Below are 9,131 nucleotides of genomic sequence, written 5' to 3'. Positions count from 1 at the left end.
CATCACTGAGATGATTTTCTCTGTTATATCATAAACTGGGACCAGATACCATTATGGCCCAAATATGAATGGGTTGCCACTGTAAATTACTTCTTCTACAAAGATCATCTCTCTATAAAGTTTGAAATAAACCCTAGAAGATTTAAAAGATGGCAAAAAAAAAAACCCAATTGGGTAGAAATATAACCCTTCAAGCTATAAAAAGAAGAAAAAAGTTTCAGAAATTGAATTTTCCTTCTACATAATATTTCAAGAGAGTTTTTGCCTTGAAAAATCATGGTACTAGAACTAATTACTAGCTATATTTTTTAAGTAAATAGTAGACTTCAGATTATTTAAAAGGAAATACCTTTTTCACTTGTTTCTGGAAGATGAACTTCCTAAGAGTTTACCCTCATCTGAAAGGCAAATACCCTCAATTTTCCAAAACTCTATTTCTATAAATGTTTCACCATAACTCCTATTGTTGTCTAAGTCAGAATCTCGAACAGAGAGTAGGATGCAAGCTAGACTGAATGGTGGTGCACGCCTTTAATCCCAGCAGTTGGGAGGCAGAGGCAGGCAGATTTCTGAGTTCGAGGCTAACCTGGTCTACAGAGTGAGTTCCAGGACAGCCAGGGCTACACAGAGAAACCCTGTCTCAAAAACAAACAAACAAACAAACAAACAAAAACAACAAAAAAGTCTTTGATTAAGATCCTGTCTCAGTATCAACATAGGAGGCTGTTGAGGAAAACGAGGTGATAAACATTCACCTCCCTGTTCGCTTTCTCTGACCCTCAACTCCTCCCTGACAACTACTCTGGTTGGTTGATAATGTCCCATGAGTATATCTAGAGGATCCGGTTTCAGACCTCCAAGGGCTAATCCTGACACAGTAGATAGGCCTAAATGTTACTTCCTAAAATGACTCTAGACAGAAAGAAACAGAGATTTGGGTGATGCTGGGAACTACCCATAAACACATAACTTATCACCAAACCAGGCTAAATTTTAGAATAAAAAAAGCTCAGTATTGTCTGAGTGTGGTCCCAGCACTTAGGAAGCAGAGGCCAGTGGGTCTCAGAGTTTGAGGCCAGCCTGGTCTACAGAGCAAGTTCCAGGACAGCCAGGGCTACACAGAGAAACCCAGTCTTGAAAAGCAAAATATAAATAAATAAAATATAAAAGAGCTCACTGTAGAATCTGGGTTGGTTATTTGTTGGTGCTGTAACGTACCAGCTCAACCCTAAGAGATTTAAGCACAAATGTATCATCCTAACGCTCTGGAGAACTGAAATGCAAAATGAGTCTTGTGGAGCTTAGGTCAGGTTGTCTGGAGGCTCTCCAGTGGGAGAGTCTCTGCTTCCTTGTCTATTTTTAGCTTCTGAAGACAAGGATTTCTTGGCTATGGCCTCCTTACCTGTCATTTCCATTGCAGGCCCTCTTTATCACATCTACTATTGGCTAATCTCCTTATCTTCCTTTCATAAACATTCTTGAGTTTACCTTGGCTCCACTCAGCTCCCGGGGAATCACCACACCTCACCATCTTCAATTCAATCAGTCATGTGTGTGCAGGCTTACCCTGTATGAGAACAAAGCTATAGATTCAAAGGATTCAAAGATCCTGATTTTTAAAAGATTTTTATTTTTCAGTTATGTGAACCTGTTCGAGCCTGCATGAGTTTATGAGCACGTGTACAAGAGAGTATGTGCAAGAGCTTTAAAGACCAAGAGAGGGTGCCAAACTCACTGAAACTGGAGTTATAGGCAGGGCTGGGATTTAGAGTCACGCTTTCCAATCAGGCAGTAGCAATCGATGACAGCAATACATTGGAGTAAGATATCAGATTTTACAACATCCTCCCTCCCCACCAAATGAACTATCGAGGAAGGTAAATATCTCTGGAAGTACTGGGGGGTGATCATTGTAAAAGATATAGGCATACGGTGGAGGAAGAACGCCCAAGTAAAATGCCTCAAAACAATGGGCAAATGGTTCATTTTGCCTGACTCACACACCTCTCCCCAACCCATCACTACCCTGGCTGAGAAGAAACTAACCAGCCCATGAACTGCCCTCTTAAGAAAAAGAAAGGCTGGGTGAACAGCCATATCCCACAAACTTTCAGAACACCTTTTCAAAGACTCGCCTGGTGATCTCCCCAGATCACTAAGGAAGAATGGCATAGTATGCATCTGGAAATAGCTCGGAGCAAAAGAGACAGCAATAGAGTATGTGACTTGGCTGTCCTTAGAGTCTCCTCAGAAGAGGACTCTGGAGCCATCTTTGCTGGAAACTTAACAGACCCAGGAGCTGCTGCAAACTCCTCACACTTTCACCACTGAGGACTCACAATATTTAATGTGACAGAATTAAAACATTGCTCCAAAGAGGACTCCATTAATCTGTAGCCAAGAGTCTTTATTTGCCTTTACAAGCTATGGCTTCTGAGCCTCTCGTGCTCTAAACTTTCCCGCTGTGCACTTGCCTGCCACCAAACTTGTCACCCAGCAGATACCTGCAGCTGGCCTTTGAGGCCAAGTGTACGCATCTGAGTGTCCCATGTCTCCATTGCTGCCCTTGCCACTGGATCCCTAACAGTCCTCGCAGCATAGGACTGCCAAGTTGTCAACACTTTGGATACCAGCTGTGTGAGCTGATAGACACATTCATTACCCTCTGAACTGAAAGCCTCCACACGTGCCCTGGCTCACTAGGTTTAGAGTCAAAGTATGCTTTAATGCACCCCAGCTCAGAGGTAAAGTTAATCACTATGTCAGAGATAGTTGATAAACCCTGGAGGAAAGAATCTCTTGTGCAAATGTACAGATAACTACAAAAGACTCTAAGAAACATGAATAACCAGGAAAACAAGACACCACTGGTCTTAGCGACCTATTGCTATGAAGAAACACATTACCATGGCAACTCTTGTATTAAAAAGCGTTTGATTGGGGCTGGTTTACAGTTTCAGAGGATCAATCCGTGTCATCACGGAGGAAAGCACGGCAGCGTGCAGGCAGACATGATGCTGATGAAGGAGATTTCTACATCTGAATTCACTCTCTTAGCTAGGGTTTCACTGCTGTGAACAGACACCATGACCAAGGCAACTCTTATAAGGACAACATGTAATTGGGGCTGGCTTACAGGTTCAGAGGTTCAGTCCATTATCATCAAGGTGACAGCATGGCAGCATCCAGGCAGGCATGGTGCAGGAGTCCATTATCATCAAGGTGACAGCATGGCAGCATCCAGACAGGCATGGTGCAGGAGTCCATTATCATCAAGGTGGCAGCATGGCAGCATCCAGGCAGGCATGGTGCAGGAGTCCATTATCATCAAGGTGACAGCATGGCAGCATCCAGACAGGCATGGTGCAGGAGTCCATTATCATCAAGGTGGCAGCATGGCAGCATCCAGGCAGGCATGGTGCAGGAGTCCATTATCATCAAGGTGACAGCATGGCAGCATCCAGACAGGCATGGTGCAGGAGTCCATTATCATCAAGGTGGCAGCATGGCAGCATCCAGGCAGGCATGGTGCAGGAGTCCATTATCATCAAGGTGGCAGCATGGCAGCATCCAGGCAGGCATGGTGCAGGAGTCCATTATCATCAAGGTGGCAGCATGGCAGCATCCAGACAGGCATGGCGCAGGAGTCCATTATCATCAAGGTGGCAGCATGGCAGCATCCAGGCAGGCATGGTGCAGGAGTCCATTATCATCAAGGTGGCAGCATGGCAGCATCCAGGCAGGCATGGTGCAGGAGTCCATTATCATCAAGGTGGCAGCATGGCAGCATCCAGACAGGCATGGTGCAGGAGGAGCTGAGAGTTCAGATCTTCTGCTGAAGCCCGCTAGTGGAAGACTGATTTCCCGGAAGTTCACATTAGAGTCTTAAGCCCAAAACCACAGTGACACACCTACTCCAACAATGCCACACCTACTCCAACAGGGCCACACCTACTCCAACAGGGCCACACCTACTCCAACAGGGCCACACCTACTCCAACAGGGCCACACCTCCTAATAGTGCCACTTACTGGGCTGAGCATATACAAACCATAACATTCCACTCCCTTGACCACCATCACAGACACTAAGTCTGGCTTGAGCTTTTGAAATCCCAGAGTCCATCCCAAGGGCATAGTTCCTCCAACAAGGCCACAAGGCCACACCCACTCCAACAAGGCCACACTTCCTAATCCCTCTCGAATAGCATTGCTCCCTAATGACCACACATTTAAAATATGAGCTTATGGGGGCCATTCCTATTCAAAACACCATATCACCAAAGGGCCACAATAGACTTCCAATAACCTGAAAGATATGGAAGTGTATAAACATGTGGCAAAGACTCCAAAGGAATTATTCCAAAGAAGCTCCGTGCACCACAAGAGGACACAGATAATAATATTAGAATTTCTAACAATATTAGAAAGACAATTCCAGAACAAAATTAAAAGCTTAACCAAGAGATGGACAGCAGGTAAGAAACAAGTCTGGAAACAGAAACATTAGGACCGAGTGACACAGAGAGCTTTAGCAGTATACTTGATGAAGGAGAGGGAGGGATCAGCAAATCCAGAGACAAGTCATTTGAATTCGATCAGAAGAGGAAAGATAACGAGGATGGAAAGGAGCAAAGAAGGCTTGTGGGATGGATTTCTAAAAAACTACCATGATAACATAACATACGGCGAGAAGTGAGAAAAAAATCAATGGAGGGTTTGCCTAAATTAAAAATGTTTTTAAAACTCTCCATTCCAGAAGCACGATATAGAAACCCAGATATATAAAGGCCAAAAGTGCTCAGATTCAACCCAAAAAGGCCTCACTGAAACATTAAATTCAAATTGTCAATAACCATAACTAAAGACATTTGTGAAAGTAGCAAGACAAAAGAGGGTTGCTACATACAAGGGAATGCTCCTCTATCATCAACTGACTTCTCAGCAGAAAGCAACAACAACAACAACAAGAAAAACATCAACAAAATGACCTTCTGATGCTTTCTCAGATTAAAAAAATAGCTGAAAAGGTTCATGGTCGCTACGTAGGCCTCACAGAACATTCTGTCATTCTTTAAGCCAAAGCTAGAAGATGCCATTTTTCCCCCCACAGGGGAAATGCAAAAGTGTAAAACTCAAACGTAAATATAGAATCAAAGAGCAAATGTCTAGCAAAATTCATAATACACTCATATTGTAATGGTGGTGTATAAATAACTTATTACTCTAATATAATGATCCAGAGCCAAAGTTTAAAGACAGCTATAATTACAGGAGCTTTTTATATAAGAACAGATGTTTTATGTAAGAACATTCATACAAATATAAAACCATAGTTATAATAACTTAACAAACATGCAATATGAAATTATGCAAATTATGACACCAAATGTAAAATGTGGGTTCTGGGCTAGCCAGGGCTACACTGGAAGACCTTTTTCAAGTGTGTGTTTGTGCATGTGTATATGCACGTGCGTGTGTGTGTGTGTGTGTGTGTATGTGTGTGTGTGTGTAAGTATATTAGTGTGTGGTATATGTTTATGTGTGCATGTGTATGTATATGTATGTGTATTTGTGTACTGTGTGGTGTGTATGTATGTTTATGTGTGTGTTTGTATGTGTATATGTGTGTGGTGTGTGTATGGTGTGTAGGTGTGTATATATGTGGGGTGTGGGGGTGTGTGTGCACACACCTGTATGTTTAGATGTAGAAGGAGGAATAAGTGTAGAGCTTTTGCATGTGACTGAAGTTCAGTTGTCAGCTTAAAATAGACTGAGAACTACACTCTGTCTTTTGAAAACCTCATAGGAACCACAAATAAAAACCTATAGTAGACAGACCACAAAAAAGTCATCAAAGCACAAAGAAGCACAGCAAAAGATAAAAGAAACAAGGAACCCCAAAACACTAAAACCTAAATGGCCACAGTAAGTCTGTGCCTACAAATAATCACTTATATGGAACAATGGGTCAGAGATGGGCTAGGTAGATGGAGCACCCACTTTCCTCTTACCATTGTGTTCTTGTTCAGCTCCATTGTTAAGTCCTAGAATGTTCTTCATCTTCCCACGCTTAATCACCGTTGCTCTCTGAGCTATTTTCTACTCTTCAAAGCCCATTCAAGAGCTAGGTTCATCATAGAACCACCCAGCTCAGTGCAAACGCTGCTGTCCCTGCTTCGTTTTCAGCAAGAATCTCCATTCCCTCCTAGAGCGCTAGCTAACACCTGTTCCTACAGCGCTAGCCAACACCTGTTCAATGTGATGTAAATGCATTTGTACATTTGACTTTCTCACACCTGAAATGAGTTCTGAAGACAGTAGGCGTACACAGCAGCATCAATGAAGATGCTTCCTCACCATAGCCACATCTGGTTCTACTAGTACCACTTCTCTAAGCCAAATTCCCATCCATTTAAGCCACTTATCTTGCCATCTAACAAAGAACAGCAAACACTTGAGAAGTTTTTACGCACCAAGAAAAGACTCACCAGAGAATTCCAGCAAATTGTGTAAGCCAATGTTTTGGTTGAGCTACGTCTATTAGCTGAGGTGATTTTCATCAATAGTATGCTTCCAACCACATCTGCTTATTCACTGAAACAACAATTAAAAAATTAAAATTGGACTGAACAAAGTAAGACATGCCTGTAATCCCAGCACAAATAAATAAATTGATCAACTGATTAATTCAATTAAATAAACAGTTTAGACATCTTATTTGTAAGCTAAATACTCTCAGATGCTCATCAACAATTAAAATGGCAACATTGCCTTCTGGGTTTTGTTTTATTAATGACAGATGATAATATTGAAGTGTTTTAAAGCAATGGAGAAGATACAAGCTGCTATGATCTCCTTTGTCCAGCTATTTCTCTAAAAATTGTGTGTAATATTAGAGGTAATACTGGAAGCTCAAAGGGTTATGATTATGTATTTGGTAGGTCCTAGCCAAAAAGCTTATATATCAAGATAATTCACAGTAGCTCATGAATATGTATTTGACAAGAAGTTCCCACAACAGAGTCCAACCGGGTGCTTTTAAAGCCATATGCTAGTGCCTTGGAAACTGAGAAAGCAGTTGACATTGCAGAAGGATATGTTAGCAAAGGACTTTGCAATTAGTTCTGACCATTTTTTTCCCTCTCTGTTAATAGTCATTCCTGGGTTCAGTCCCAAGCCAAGGAAGGAAAGGCCAAATATAGTCACCAAATCAGCCGTGTTGCAAAGCAGCTGTCTGCTGCACGAAGCAGAGCAGACAGTTGAAACTCCAATGACAGCGAGTAAACAGGGGCTCCACCGAAACAGTAATCACGTTTATCACCATTTTGTGAGCAAATGTGCTGCACTTAGCATGCTCACAACATTGTATCATCATCAATTAATAAAGGAGCTGTAATCACTACCGCATGAGGCACACGCAAGTGTGTGCAAGATGGAAGAAAAACAGTTTCCTATAGAGTGTATTTAGAAAGTGAGAGACTTTTCTGTTGTCTTTAGTTGGCTTGTTTCTTTTTTTCATTGGACACACTGCACTATGGTCCCTCACTCTTTGTCAGAGTTTATCCCTTGCCTTCCATCTAATGCAAGCCTCTAGACAGTGCTCATCCATCTGGTAGAACCACCGTCAACATCGCTTTATCATAGAAACAGTTCCCAACATGGCCAAGGTGTGGCAGGGGACATCTCCTGTAACTTTTCACCCTCTTCTTATTGAGCTGTCTTACGGGCCATGCTGTCAGAGGCTATGTATGCTCGTTCACCATTGCATCACAGTAAACATTTGCTACCCACTAAGTTTCTCTTTAATGAATAAAGAAAGGCATTTATTAGTTTCCCATGACAGAGAGGGAAATAATGAAAGTCCATCTTTACTATGTTAAGTTCTCGCTCCAGAATTATCTGCTCAACACTTCGGATGCTTCTCTCATGTAATGTTTTCCATGTTTCCTCTAAGGAAGGAACATGCTCCCTGTTGTAGATAAACAACCTCCTAGACCATCCACATCAAACAAGGACATTCTGAGACCATCATACAATGAAACAGAACAAGACTGCTTCATTATTTTCTCCAAGCGCCGACCCAAATAAGGGCTCTGTAGAAACTCCACAAGAAACCATCCTCCTCCTGGCTTTGGCTGGTGGGTGGAGTTCTGCCTATGTCTTTCCCCGAAGAGTTCTGTACAACAGCCCTCTCCACCGGTAAGACTGAGAACTTCAGTCTTAAAAGGCTCCTCACTACCTGGCAACAATCACAGAGATAAATTCCCTCCTTTTTTCCCCTGTGCAAAGCCCACATGATTCAAGAAATCTTTTGAGCTATCCTATTACTGAAGCACAATCCAGTTACCATGGCCTGTGTTTCCAGTGAGAAGCTTAGTTCAAGCACATTGTGTGTTCCTCGAATGTGTGCCCCTTTGGGATTTCGGGCCAGGAGGCATTGACAAGGAGTTACACAACATGTACTGGACTGGAGAAAGAAAATGTGACAATTTATATTTATCTAAAAGACTAAGAAAAGACATCTTAACCCGCATTCATCACAGTACATAAATATTGTCTGGTTCTCTCATTCTCCCCTCTGAGAGGTGACTCCAGGACAAACAGCAGGTACACACAGATCACCAGGATATCACAAAATGTTAGGCATGGTATATTTCCATTCCTGTGTGAGCTTGACCAGTCAAAATCATAGAAACAGAAAGCCAATAGTGGTTTCTTGGGGCTCAGGGCAGAGGGGGAAAAAGGAAGTTATTTAGAGATATAGTTTCTGTTTTACAAGTTTTTGTCCTTCAGATGTAAATAGAGTAAACACTACTGCACGGCCACGTCCTGTCTGGCTTCGTCCTGAAAACCTCACTGGGGAGAAGAAGCAATGAAGAAAGGACAGACACACTTACAAAAAAAGCTGCGATCAGGTAGGGCTGTGTTCATTCTCCTACAGCAGCAAGATTGGCACAGCAACCTGGACCCCTAGTGGCTTATGATGTACGCAGAGGGTGCGGGGTATGGGGGAGCTATGTCAGAAGCAGTTCTCAGCAGAAAAGCAGTCTTCTGCAAGAAGGAAGCAGTAGTTTCTAGTTTGGCTAGCACTGGTCCAAGTCGTAAACATTTGTGTATTGCCAGTTCCTG

The 9,131-nt window shown here is 42.5% G+C and overlaps 1 long non-coding RNA gene across 2 annotated transcripts in view; it reads right to left on the bottom strand.

Moving 5' to 3' along the window:
* Positions 1 to 1,611: 1,611 nt before the first annotated feature.
* The window catches only part of G730013B05Rik (RIKEN cDNA G730013B05 gene), a 33,215-nt gene continuing 25,695 nt past the window's right edge, over positions 1,612 to 9,131 (bottom strand). For both annotated transcript variants that reach the window (NR_040380.1, NR_040379.1), the window contains 2 exons: positions 6,491 to 6,596; positions 1,612 to 3,856 (listed from right to left, as the gene is read on the bottom strand). This is a non-coding gene — a long non-coding RNA (RIKEN cDNA G730013B05 gene). The remainder of the gene's footprint in view (positions 3,857 to 6,490; positions 6,597 to 9,131) is intronic.

The sequence above is a fragment of the Mus musculus genome, chromosome 16, assembly GCF_000001635.26.
Source record: "Mus musculus strain C57BL/6J chromosome 16, GRCm38.p6 C57BL/6J".
NCBI lineage: Eukaryota > Metazoa > Chordata > Mammalia > Rodentia > Muridae > Mus > Mus musculus.
The sequence above is the reverse complement of the archived record's forward strand: the minus strand, read 5'-3'. Positions and strand labels throughout refer to the sequence as shown.